Source organism: Helianthus annuus, chromosome 2 (assembly GCF_002127325.2).
Source record: "Helianthus annuus cultivar XRQ/B chromosome 2, HanXRQr2.0-SUNRISE, whole genome shotgun sequence".
Lineage (NCBI taxonomy): Eukaryota > Viridiplantae > Streptophyta > Magnoliopsida > Asterales > Asteraceae > Helianthus > Helianthus annuus.
This window is the reverse complement of record NC_035434.2, coordinates 26,911,570-26,924,766: the sequence shown is the minus strand read 5'-3', so window position 1 is coordinate 26,924,766 and position 13,197 is coordinate 26,911,570.

Genomic DNA, 13,197 nt, shown 5'->3' with positions numbered 1-13,197 from the left:
ACTTTGGGTATTTGTCCCTGAAATGACTCGTCTCGTCATAAAAGTAGCAAGTTCCAGGAGGAAAACGAGCTTGTGCTGGATTTGCTTGAAGTTGAACAGGGTTCTGAATAGTTTGGTTTAACATAGCGACTGAACGATAGTCTCTTGCCAAACGACCAACAAGTCCACACTTGAAGCATATTTGGCATTTGACACTAGCATGGTGATGGAGGTTACATTGATGGCACAAAGGGGCTGTTCCTTCGTATGGTGCTCGAGCAACAGTAGGACCTGCAACAGCTTTGTTTTGGATGACAAAGCGGCACATGTTAACCAAATGTCCCCATCGCCCGCAGTGGGTACATTTGAAACAAGGTGCTTGATTCGGATGATGGCCATTGCATTGATTGCAGAAAGGAGTAGTTCCCAAGTACCGCTTCTTGGCTGGTGGTGTTGCCACCTGACTAGGTCCTGCTTGATTTGGTGCAACGGCTGGAGGATTCTTCGAGGTCTTACACTTCTTTGCCCTTTTCGAAGGCTTGGCTTTTGCTTCCTTTGATGCTTCTCGGGTGGTTTCATCCTGGAGACGGGACATGGCAACAACTAATTCAGCAATCTTCAGGATTACTTCTCCTATTCGCTGGGCAACTTTAGTAGCCTGTTCGGACATCTGAGCGTCGTTGCGATGAAGTGACATTCCAGAGGAAATGGAAGACATAGAAAGAAACGAATGAAAGGCTATCGGGTAATCAAAATAGAATGGCGATGCATAAAAATTGCGATCATTTGTTTGTTACCTAAGGCAAACAAATGAGACAGTGACTAATCAAAGTAAATGGGTCATATTAATGTATCACCGAAGACATGCTCGCCTATAAGTGAACACTCACCCCAAGAGTTCCCAGGTAAGAGTGACTGGTCCGATACTGCGGATTTGTACGAACACTCTAACCTTAGACAGAAAACTCAGGGTACAGGCATTCACTCTTCCAGTTTGCACGTGTTCACATTATTTAGACCCAAACTTTGACGAGATTTTGAAAACTCAGAAGGCATAAAGCCAAAGATGAATCAAACCGGAAGGGTTCAAAACCATATAACAGAAGGTTCAAAACCTAGTAATCAATCATCCTAGAACAGATGATTAATTTTCGAAGCGGATTTGAAATTTATGTTCTTATTGTGGTTGTCACCTAAGGATAGGTGACGGTATTGTTTTAAGATCTAAACACAAGAATCTTGTATTAGGGTCCTAGGAAGGTTATAGACTAGGTCAAAGCATTACTAATAACCTAATTCCCTATAACCATGAGCTCTGATACCAACTTTTCTGTCACACCCCGACCACGATAAAACAACAAAACGTGGCGGAAACATCGGGGAGTGTTGTAACAGAATCATTGTTTCAAAACACACGGAAATTTGAAGTTTCGTTTTATTAAACATTAAACATTTACATCGTCTTGAAATCTAACAAACCAGTTAAACATAGTCTATCATTGTTATTAAGTCACTAAGGCCTCGTCCCGTCCTATGTGAGTATGCATCCTATCAATCAACATCATTCAACAATACCTGAAACATATGTGAAAACAAAGTCAGCAAAGAAATGCTGGCGAGTATATAGGTTTTTATGAGAGTGTCGGATTCATGGCTAGTTTATATGTTGTAGTACCTCGTTAGACTCCAAGAGTCAAAATACATACCTTGTTTTGAAAAGTGTATTACAACATAAATAACCAACTCAAATCAAATTGGTTATAGTTTGTTATAAAATCTCGTAGCCATGATTCTTAACCCAAAACATTTAGTTAAATCAATTTTGTAAAAATCTCGTAAAAACTCGTTAACAAAACTCGTATGGTTTATATCATTTCAAAAACCTCGTTGTGTGACATCGTTTTAAAATCGTTTCCCCCAGTGAACTAAATAATGACTCAAAATGTAATATGATAAGAGCATTTATATATAAGATGTACCAGCGACGTATCTACCATGCTTTTATCATGCTACACCTGTCCCATTATCTCACATCCCAAAACCAATCGTTTAACCAAATCGTTTATCTCGTTTAAATTGTTTCAAATTGTGTAACTCATCCCAAAATCGTTTAACTCATTTTAATAGTGAAACTACTTTTGGTCGCCTTGCTAATAACATTCAAACCTTTGTAACTCGCCTATCGCCAATCTCGCATTAACTAACCACCAAAGGGTAAGTTAACAATCTCGCATTAACTAACCACCAAAGGGTAAGTTAACAATTACAGATTCGGTCGCTACCCACCTAACCCACACATAACCATGGGTGCAGTCTGATAGCAGGATTTGTCAGATCCTATGGTACCATAACCTAATACTGGTCGGTTTGGCCAAAATTAATGAATGTTATTCGTTGTGTAATTACAACCAACAAGTTTGTTCACTTTATCAAAATCGTTATTAATTTAATATAAACCATTTCAATCGTTTTTCAAAAACCATCGTTAAAACATTGAAATCATTTAACACATATGGATCACCCCAAAACAATCGAAAACAGTAAAATAGGGGAACTATGTACTCGCCTGAGAATGCTTAGCGGTCTTTGAACAACAACCAAGCAAAGCTAGAGGGAGCACGGAAATCAACCGGCAACCTAATAACTATATAAATAAACCAGACCTAAGTCGGAGGATCGGATAGGATGATGTCTTGTAAACCAAAATGAGTTATAGGAACCCACATGACATGGTTTAACAATGCCTACATACTAGATTGAAACCTACCTAAGTGCTTTCGACCCATTATGACCCATTAAGGTAGCTTACGCTACTTTAACGCGTCGTGCGCGCAAACGCGCGTTCGAGACGTCTACCTAGTCCTATGACAAGTATTATATGCCTAAACATGTTTAAATAAGTTGCATAATCAGTTTAGGTGACAAAAGTTAGGTTACATATGCTTAGAGTCCAATTATGCATGAAACGGGCATTTTGGTAATTTACCTAAGGCATATAATCTACCTATCATACAACTACTTAAACTCGGTGACCATAAGGTATAACCTCGGAAGGTTATTCCCTATACAACTATGGTCATTACACATGCTTGGTCGGATCCTAAAGATCGACCAAACGGGTCGAGTTCGAAAGTCTAAGCGGTGGTTTAGACCGCTTGACTTACGACTCTAAACAAGCACTAAACTAAAAGTGACGAGCTAAGCATGTTAAAACATGCTTAACTAAGTTAGAAAACAAGTTTTGATATCAAAACAAAGTGTTTTGATACCTAGAGTAGTTTGGTTGCAAAATACGCTTAAATGCGCATTTTGACCGAAACTACGACTCGTCACTACGTCTAGTCAACGTGGTAATCAGTGGGTATAGTCACTAAGGACTATAACCAACGTGATTACGCTCACATTGTGAAGTTCAAACGAACTTCTCGTTGACCATCTCGTGGTCAAAGCTGAAAGTCAAACTATATTTGACTTCCAAACTAGGAAAACAATAAAAAGAATGAAAGAATGCTCACAATGGGTCCTTGCTATCTTTTCTACAAGAAAACCAAGTTCCCAATGAGATTAGAAAGCTCCAAACACTTGAGGGAGCCTTCCAAATCAGATGGTAGAGAGGAGAAGAATGAATGAGCAAAGAATGAGGAGGTGAGCATGGCTATATATAGTTTTTCGCAAACCGTTAAGATCATTTCTTGGAGAAGAGGGAATGATCTAGGCCATACACTTGCTATAGACTGATTGGGGGACTTGGAGAACACACAAACCAGCCCATAGCATGAAAAACCACCCATCAAAACCATCAAAATCGAGCTAAATGACCAGATTCAATGTTTCTGTCTGATAGGCTCACGCGCCCCGCATAAGGTTTTACTAAGGATTACGCGCCCCGCCTGAGGAAGTTTGGCAGATTGTCAGTTTTAGTCCCTGCAGCTTAGAAACATGCGTTTCGGCCCATTTTTGACATGTTTAAGCCCTGTTAACCTCATTTCAAGGCTCTAAAATGAAGTTAAAGTATTGGGAACTCAAAACATGCTCAAAAATATCTCGGATGTCGGTTCGTTTGGTCGTACGGTTGCGTTGTTCGGTTAATTACGACGGAAGTCGTAACGAACGCAAAAACGATCCAAATTGAGCGACGAATGGAATTTTATCATGCCAATCACTAAAATATAATATTTTAATGATTACATAAATTTTTGGAAGTCCGGATATATTTAGAACGTAAGATATGCGCGAAAATGCAAACTTGTGCACTTTTTGACGCTTTTAGTCCCTCAATGATCAATAAGTTTATTTTTGCACACCAAACACCTCAAAGCCTATTTCTAAGCTATGTAAAGGATATTTAGGGCATGTTTAACTTATGATCAAGTTCCGGAATGTTCGTTACAGTACGAATCAGCATACTTTCGCTATTTGTCAAAATTAGTCCCTGTAGGCAAATAAACTTGATTTTGATACACCAAACTTTTCAAAACTTATTTATAAGTTATGTAAAGGTTATTTAAGGTATGTTAAGCCTATTTCACTATTCCGGAGTATTTGTCGTGTTAAACTGATTACGTTTACGCATCAGTTCGCGTATAACTTTCGAGAAAGCGATTTAGAGCTCGAAATCGAACGAGAATTGATATGTGCAAATGATACACATATTTATACAAATCCCAAGTATGAAATAAAATATTTCATTGATTTGGAATTTGTTCGATGGCCGTGGAGGCACAGATGTTACAATTTTGTTATGAAGTCCATTGAGATTTGCTCCCACTTCCACATGGGAATCTCTGGTTGTTGTAGTAGGCCAGACGGTTTCTGATATTCAACCTTAACCTTAGCACATGTTAGGCACTTTCCAACAAAAACAGCAACGTCGCTCTTGCGTCTCGGCCACCAATAATAATCATTTAGGTCTTGATACATTTTGTCCGATCCTGGATGGATCGAGTATCTCGATTTGTTTGCTTCGTCCAGGATGACTTCTCGAATACCGCCATAGAGCGGAACCCAAATACGCTTCTTAAAGTATAAGGTTCCTTCTTCATTTGGCACCATATATTTCAACGTACCCCGGAGGTATTCAGCTTTACGGTTTTCTCCCTTAAGGGCTTCTTGTTGTGCGTCTCGAATGCGTGCAGTGAGGTTCGTTTGAATAGTCATTTCTAATGCTCGAACCCTTAGGGTCTTAACCCTTTCTTTTCGACTTAGCGCGTCTGCTACAACGTTTGCCTTTCCAGGATGGTACTTAATCTCACAGTCATAATCATTCAGCAGCTCGACCCATCGTCGCTGTCGCACGTTTAATTCTTTCTGATCAAATATGTGTTGTAGACTTTTGTGATCTGTGAAGATTGTACATCGAGTACCATATAAATAATGTCGCCAGATCTTCAAGGCGAATACCACCGTGCCGAGTTCCAAGTCGTGCGTGGTGTAGTTCCTTTCATACTCCTTTGTAGGATCGTTTTCGGACCCGAACGAGTCGATCAGAAGAGTAATTCACTAATACAAGAGGTGGAAACTAATGTACTGATGTTATTTCAGCCGTATTCACTTTAAACTGTTGATTTTATTGATATACAATCCTTTTACAAGCACGACAACACTTCGGCAGCACTTCATTGCAAACCAGAAGACTCTACACTGTGATTTCGCTCCAACAGCCTATTTATAGGCAACCATATTCCGCTTGAACACGTTTCAAGCGGAATCATAATGTATAATCTCAAGCGAAATCAACATCTATGCACTCGAGCGGAATCAGGAAAGAATGAGATTTCGCTTGAAATGACATAAGGTCATTTCAAGAAGAATCACTTACAATGACCAATTTCTTGATTCCGAGCCCTAATCTACCTATTTCTATACAAGACTCGATACAAGACGAAGTCGACAGACGGATGCACCAACAAACTCCCCCTCGGATGTTGACGGAGTCTTCAGTGTCGAGTCTTCGGTTGTCAAACCTTCAGTCTTTATCAGTCTTTGTGCTTCTCTTCGAAGTATTCTCCATTGTAAGCATCCTTACTCAATCTCTATCACCAACAAACTCCCCTTCCTCGAATGTTGAACCTTTAAAAATCATTTGTATCAGCAATCTCAGGATCAGAACCTGGCACTTTGTCCTTCAGACTCCCCCTCTCAGTGTGCTGAAATCGTAGTCTGGAAATCACTATCTGCTCAGATATCGGAATCTGGCTTAGGCCAAACTTTAAACCTGCAAATTCTCTACCACACACATAAGTTTCTCAAAGTTTAAATCTCTAAAATTTAGAAACCATTTGCAAGAAACATTCAAAAATGATTTATCCTCTGAAAACCTCTTGTAAAATACAATCACTTTCACACACTCTTTATCCAAACCTGTTCATCAAGTTTAGCACTTGGAATTTCAAAAATCAGCTTTTCAACATCAGTTGTCGAAACTCTTTTTATATTTTTCAAAATTTATGCCAAAACACACTAAAATCCTTTTGGATTTTTGAATGAAAGTAAGTGCAGTAAAGAAATATTTACATACAATATTTTTGTGAGTTTGTGAAAGAGGATCATATCAGTTTTTGAGACAAATCAATATCACTGTTAAGCTTAATTTCATTTTAAGTTCTAAACAATTAACCTAGATTGTCAGTATATTGATCCTCTTAAATTTTCACACAAATTTCAACTGTTCCGAGATACGATATTAATGTCTTAAGAACTTAAACTTATTCGCGTGTCCCACCACTTGAATATACTCCCGTATCCAGATCCCAATATTCAGTCTTACAGGTGAGTATGCCTAGATGATATCTGTAAAAGGGGTTAGATGCGAAACCGTGAGAGCTCAGGTCAGAACTTCCGTTCAGCAGAGAGATGACGGCTCGACTTTAGGTGTGTCCCCTTTAGAGGATCTTTTCTTCAACAGCAATGATTTACATTTTTCAATGTTTCATCATTTTTATGCTGAGGGTTGTGCTATATTCCAAGCATTTGCAGAAAGTATTATGCGGGGACTAGGTCAGAATTTCCATTCAGCAGAAATCCCGGGATAATACTCCAGATATCACTGAGTATAAAGACCTAGTATCTCAGAAAGAGGGACCTTTCAAACAAGATTTCGGGGGTTACCCATATATCCAATAAATGTTCCCCACGAGATAAGCAAGTTTGAAATTTAGGTTTATATCTCGTCACAATCTACTAAATGTGCAAAAACCTACTGGCACATCCACAGTGAGATTGTTTATCACATTTTTGACTTTACAATTCTTTAGCGAGTTGTGATAGTCCACTGATGTACTATCATTTCCTCTTTTATGCAACAAAAACTCATTTGTCATTTTATCATGTTTTTTGGCTTTTTCAAATTTTCTAATGTTTTTGGATTTTCTAAAATTCTTACTCCCCCTAAAATACAAAAAAATTAAAGAAAAATTGAAAATCAACTATACAAGAAAATGACAACTGATAAGAATCGCCTCAATTCTCCATCCACTTGGCATAAACAATTAAAACTCCCCCTCACAACAAACTATTTTCCCATTATAATTTCAAAACACTTAAGTTTGTTTTAATCAAAATGGTTTTTCCGAAAATTAGTTTTGTTGATTTTACCACTTGTAGGAAATGGGGTGTAACACCTCGTAAAATCACGTCCAATGATGTACTGACACGTGTAGTAAACCCTAATGAAGTTAAACATTGAATTTAAGGGACTAATTTTTCGAAAAATCGAAAACTTTGATTATGAAAGAACTGGAGGTGTTAGCATACCTAAAATAAGTTTCTAAATAACCTCTTATGATGTTTATATTCACAAATGTGCCACTTGATGATTAAGTGTAGCCGTTTGCGTAATTAATTGAAAGTTTGCGCGATAAAGGGTTAAAAGCGTCAACATGTTAATTCTTACCTCTGAGTGACCTTTTAACAAACCGGGAGCTTCATAATATTTAATTATACTCTCAGGAATGCCAAATAATGGCCGTCTAAGGTTTTTATACCTATAAGTAAAGTTACGCGCAACTTTGCAAGTTAGAGGGACTAAAAGTGTCAATATGTTTAATTATACCTCTGAATGACCTTTTAGCGAACCTGAAGAATTGTGATGTTTAATAATATTTTCAAGGATGCCTAATATGGATTAGATGGGGCTTCAATGCTAATAAATGATGAGATGCGCAAGTTTGCGCAATAGAGGGGCCTAAAGCGTCAACTTTTGAATCTACGTCATTCGGGGACCATTTAAGCAAACGGGAGCGTAGTAATATTTAATTATATGCTTGGGAATGATTAATATGGGCCATGGAAGGCTTAGATATCATTAAACGGCATTTCGCGCTACTTTGCGCAATTAAGGGACTATTTGCGTTAAACTGCAAAAGTATGTCGATTCGTATAGAATCGGACCTTACAAAATATGACCATAAGTTAAACATACCCTATTTATCCTTTATATAGCTTAGATATAGGCTTAGAGGTGTTTAGTGCGCAAAAATAAACTTTTATGTCATGCAGGGACTAAAAGTGTCAAAAAGTGCACAAGTTTGCATTTTCGCGCATATCTTACAATCTGAATATATCCGGACATCCAAAAATTATGTAACCACTAAAATATTTTATTTTAGTGTTCGGCATGATAAAATTCCATTCGTCGCGTAATTTGGATCGTTTTTCGCGTCCGTTTGTGTTTCGTCGTAATTAGACGAACAACGTGACTTTACGGGCAAACGAACCGACATCCGACATATTTTTAAGCATGTTTCATGTTCCCTATACCCTAACTTCATAGTAGAGCCTTGAAATGAGGTTATCGGGCCTTAAACATGTCAAACGTGACCTTACATGCTCACAGGGACCATTTCTGCAATTTTTAAAAGTTCTGTTTGCTGAACTAAAGTGCATCAGACATGTAAAAACAGCTGTTTTCATTACAGCAGATGGTTTCTGGTTTCCACACATTGTTTCCTTCATTCTATGGGCCATTTTGAGCACCCATGGTATTGAAAAACAATGGGCATGAGGTGTACGGTCCGGATTTAAGCACAGTTATTGAGGAACGATCCTAACGGTTCTCAAAAACCTATAAATACCCATTCCCCACTTCACTTCTTTTGCACCATTCCTTCTAATCTGCTTATTCTTTGAATTGGAGAGGATCTTGAACCTTTTTGAGAACCTCCCTCAGTCCTTTGGACTCTTGTAAGTAATCCCTTCATGCTTAGTTTAATTTTTAGCGTTTTAACCGAAAGTCAAGCGTTTTCGATAAACGCTTTGACTTTTAAACGGTTAAGCCATTGTTCGCAATGAACATGGCTACGTGACCGTAATTAGGTAGGTGTTTAACCCTCAAAAGGGCACCTCCTAATTACCACGTTTACTTAGTTAAATTGTCGGGTCAAATGAAAGTCAAACGGGTTAGTTTTAAATAAATTCATAACTATTAATATAAAAACCATAAAATCAGTTTTCTCACTTTAATAACTTGGTAAATATTAGTTGAACATGTCTAAGCATGTTCAACCCGACAATTCTAAGTATAGACTCGGTTCGGAACCGAAAGTCGCAAAAGTTGACTTTTGCTTTGACTTTCAGTTCTGACCCTATTTAGCTTAGTTTAGATATGCCATAGGATTCCATTAGGACCATATTATATGTTAGTATAACCTTCCAAGGTTATACAACTTGGTTCCATAGAAATCCTAGTTCATGCGTGTTTCTGTTATATGCCTAAATGTTGACCGTTATGCCCTTTGGACCTTAAAATGATATTTTTGAAAATGTGGGAGGATAGAAACCTTCACTACTGAATTATAAACTTGTCCCTAAAATTTGACATCAGTTTGAGGTCTAGATTAGGAGTTATGCTCATTAGCGTAAATGAAAAGCTTTTCACTAATTAAACGACATAAATAGCATATAGCCTATCTAAACCCAATTTTTAATACCAAACTTTTTACCCACTGATATAAAATAATATCTTGGGATTTTTGAAGATTTTTATTTATTTTTAGGCTGAGCATAACATAGGGTTCTAGCTATGATTCGGTAATTGCCGGTTTTGCCCTTTTGGGCTATAAAATGAGTTTTATAAATCCTTTTGACCCCAAACCTTTTTCTACTGATGTTATATGTTAAATAAAATATTTTGAGCCTTTTGGAATAATAAAAACATCAGCTTTCCTGTGAAAACCCGGAAATGGCTCCAAATCGCCTTTTTAAGCGTTTTTAACGCATAGTATGTATCAAAACTATTTTAAACATATAAGGGTTGATGCCTACTGATATATTCAGTAAATTTTTATATTTTAACAGTAAGGAAAAGTTCTAAACTCAGGTTTTCAGTTTTGACCTTTTAAGCCTATGTAAAATTACCAAAATGCCCCCTACGGTGCATAATATGGTTTTAATTAATGAATTTCACATATATATGATACCCTACTATTATAACTTATTAAATTGAGTATATTTACTGATTAAATCAGACCTGTAACTCAGATTACTATTTAAACTCTTTTATAAACTTTAAAATGACCAAAATGCCCTTGCGAGGCATAGTTTGAATTTAAAATCATCTTGGGCATAATGGAAGGTATCCTACTGATATCACAACATATTTAAGGCATATTAACTTAGGAAACCTGTTCATGACTCTTGTGGTTACCCGTTACGCCCTATTCGCGTTCGGATCGGCTTATGTAACTAGTTTGCATAAATTAGCCGAAACGGGTCAAACCTTATCATTTTCATCTCAAAATCCAGAATGTGTTTAGTTTACCCATATTAAACAAGTATTCAAACTTGTTGGGACTAAACCACATTCTAATCCGGTCTTCGCATAATCTTGCATTTGAACCGTAAACCTTTCCTTACCGGTCTACGTTAATACTTAAACAAGACCCGTTAGTAATCTAATAGGTTATTAAAAACCTTCGTTCCAGATTAGGAGCCCCAGTAGAAGTACTTGTGCTTGCTGATTTGATATACGGCTGGGATTGAATTTATATTTAGCTCAGGTAAATACTCTTAACTTATTTTCCCTATACGGGCTTGGGATACGGTATTATAATAATACCGCTTGGTCGGGTATTGAATCTTTGATCATATTGTGATTAAATTATTGAGGTAACCCGCTTTAATCTGTATTGTTTGAAATAAAAGCCTTTAGGGGTTAATGACCATGTCCCGGATATCCTTGGCATCATTATATTATAAAATGGCCACGTCTTATGCACGGGGTGTAGGCGTACACCTGACAGTTGCATAAGGGAAACGGTATCTCACTCTCTTGTGGGCCTATACTTGTGGCGTGTCTGTTAATCTTGACTCGGTTTCTACATCGGGCCCTAAATGTATAACGAACATGTAAATCTGTATACAAGATTATTTTTATATAATTGTCCCAAGTTATAAAAGTTTTGTGCCATGTGCATTCAAATCAATTTTTTTAAAACATTTTCAAAATGAGTCAGTTAAGTTGTATTTACCAGTGTAAACTGACGTATTTTCCAAAAAGGTTAAGTGACAGGTACTGTACGTAATTGTCTGGGAGCTCAGGGCATCAATAGGGAGTCTTGCAAGTTCTAGATGCCTAAAGTCTGTTGAACATGGTTTATCTTTCTGTTTTAAGATCCGCATGTGGATCCTTTACATTCCGTTTGTAATACTTGGATATTACTTATTATCGGGTTGTAATATTTTTTCTTTTGCTTCCGCTGTGCATTCATTATTTGTGTTGTTTGACTATGATGATATCAGCTACGTCACTTTACCCCTACCTGGCCCACCGGTGACACGTGGAAAATTAGGGGTGTGACAGGTTGGTATCAGAGCCAACACTGAGTGAATTAAACACTAGCCATTTGTGTTTAATCTCAGTTACACAGTTGCACATTCTTGAGTCTAGACAAAGAACTTAGGACTACTCCTGATTCGTTTTTGTCCTTTATTTGTTTCCTTTGTTATTTTTCGGATTAGCCCCTGCATGGGTGAGTCAGTATTTGTTAGAAGTCCTGTTTAGGGCAACCATATACCTGTTTAAATTTTAAATGGAACGGTTAGATTTAAAATAACGTTCCTCTTATAAGATCTACCATTATTATAAGATGACAAAATCTAAAAAGGACAAGACCTAGCCATGTGTCATCTTAAGACAGGGCCAAGATGGTAGTTCCACAATTAGATTCAGATCCTTGATAACATCCCAATTTAGGATTGTTCTGCTCTTAATATTAAAAAAGAATCTTAAAGGTAAAACCTAGCCTACCTGTCATTTCAGACACGGCCGAGATGGTAAAACCTATCCAAAGATTCAAATTCTTGTTAACATCTGAAAGCATGTTAGCAATTTTGACAAACTGTGATATGATAAAATCACATAGGTCATCTTTAAAATGGGATGTTTCAATTTCCCTTATTTATATAACCACCCCTTAAGGATGAAGTGCCTACGGGCTATAATTAACGTCATGTGAGACAAAAGACAGTTGTAGTCTTTGACTCTCTGTCAAGAAAAAGGTAATGAAATATGTTCAAACCTGAATGCCTCGATTCTCCGAAATCATGGCTTATAAATTTAAAAACTATCTTTGTGACTAGGCCTTTTGCGCCACCTTAATATCCTTAATGTTTTATAACTAGGATAAACTATAATGAAAACACTAATTAAATATAACTAACAAATTAACCAATATGGTTCATATTACCTATTATAAAGGTCATTTAGGATGCCTCTAGAGGCCCAAATAGGCTGTGGAAGTTAAATCCACTGACCGACAAAGAGTACTTCCATTACTTTAGCAAATCTCGAGGTCAAGATTTCATTTAAGGGGGGTGAGGATGTAACACCTCGTAAAATCACGTCCAATGATGTACTGACACGTGTAGTAAACCCTAATGAAGTTAAACATTGAATTTAAGGGACTAATTTTTCGAAAAATCGAAAACTTTGATTATGAAAGAACTGGAGGTGTTAGCATACCTAAAATAAGTTTCTAAATAACCTCTTATGATGTTTATATTCACAAATGTGCAACTTGATGATTAAGTGTAGCCGTTTGCGTAATTAATTGAAAGTTTGCGCGATAAAGGGTTAAAAGCGTCAACATGTTAATTCTTACCTCTGAGTGACCTTTTAACAAACCGGGAGCTTCATAATATTTAATTATACTTTCGGGAATGCCAAATAATGGCCGTCTAAGGTTTTTATGCCTATAAGTAAAGTTACGCGCAACTTTGCAA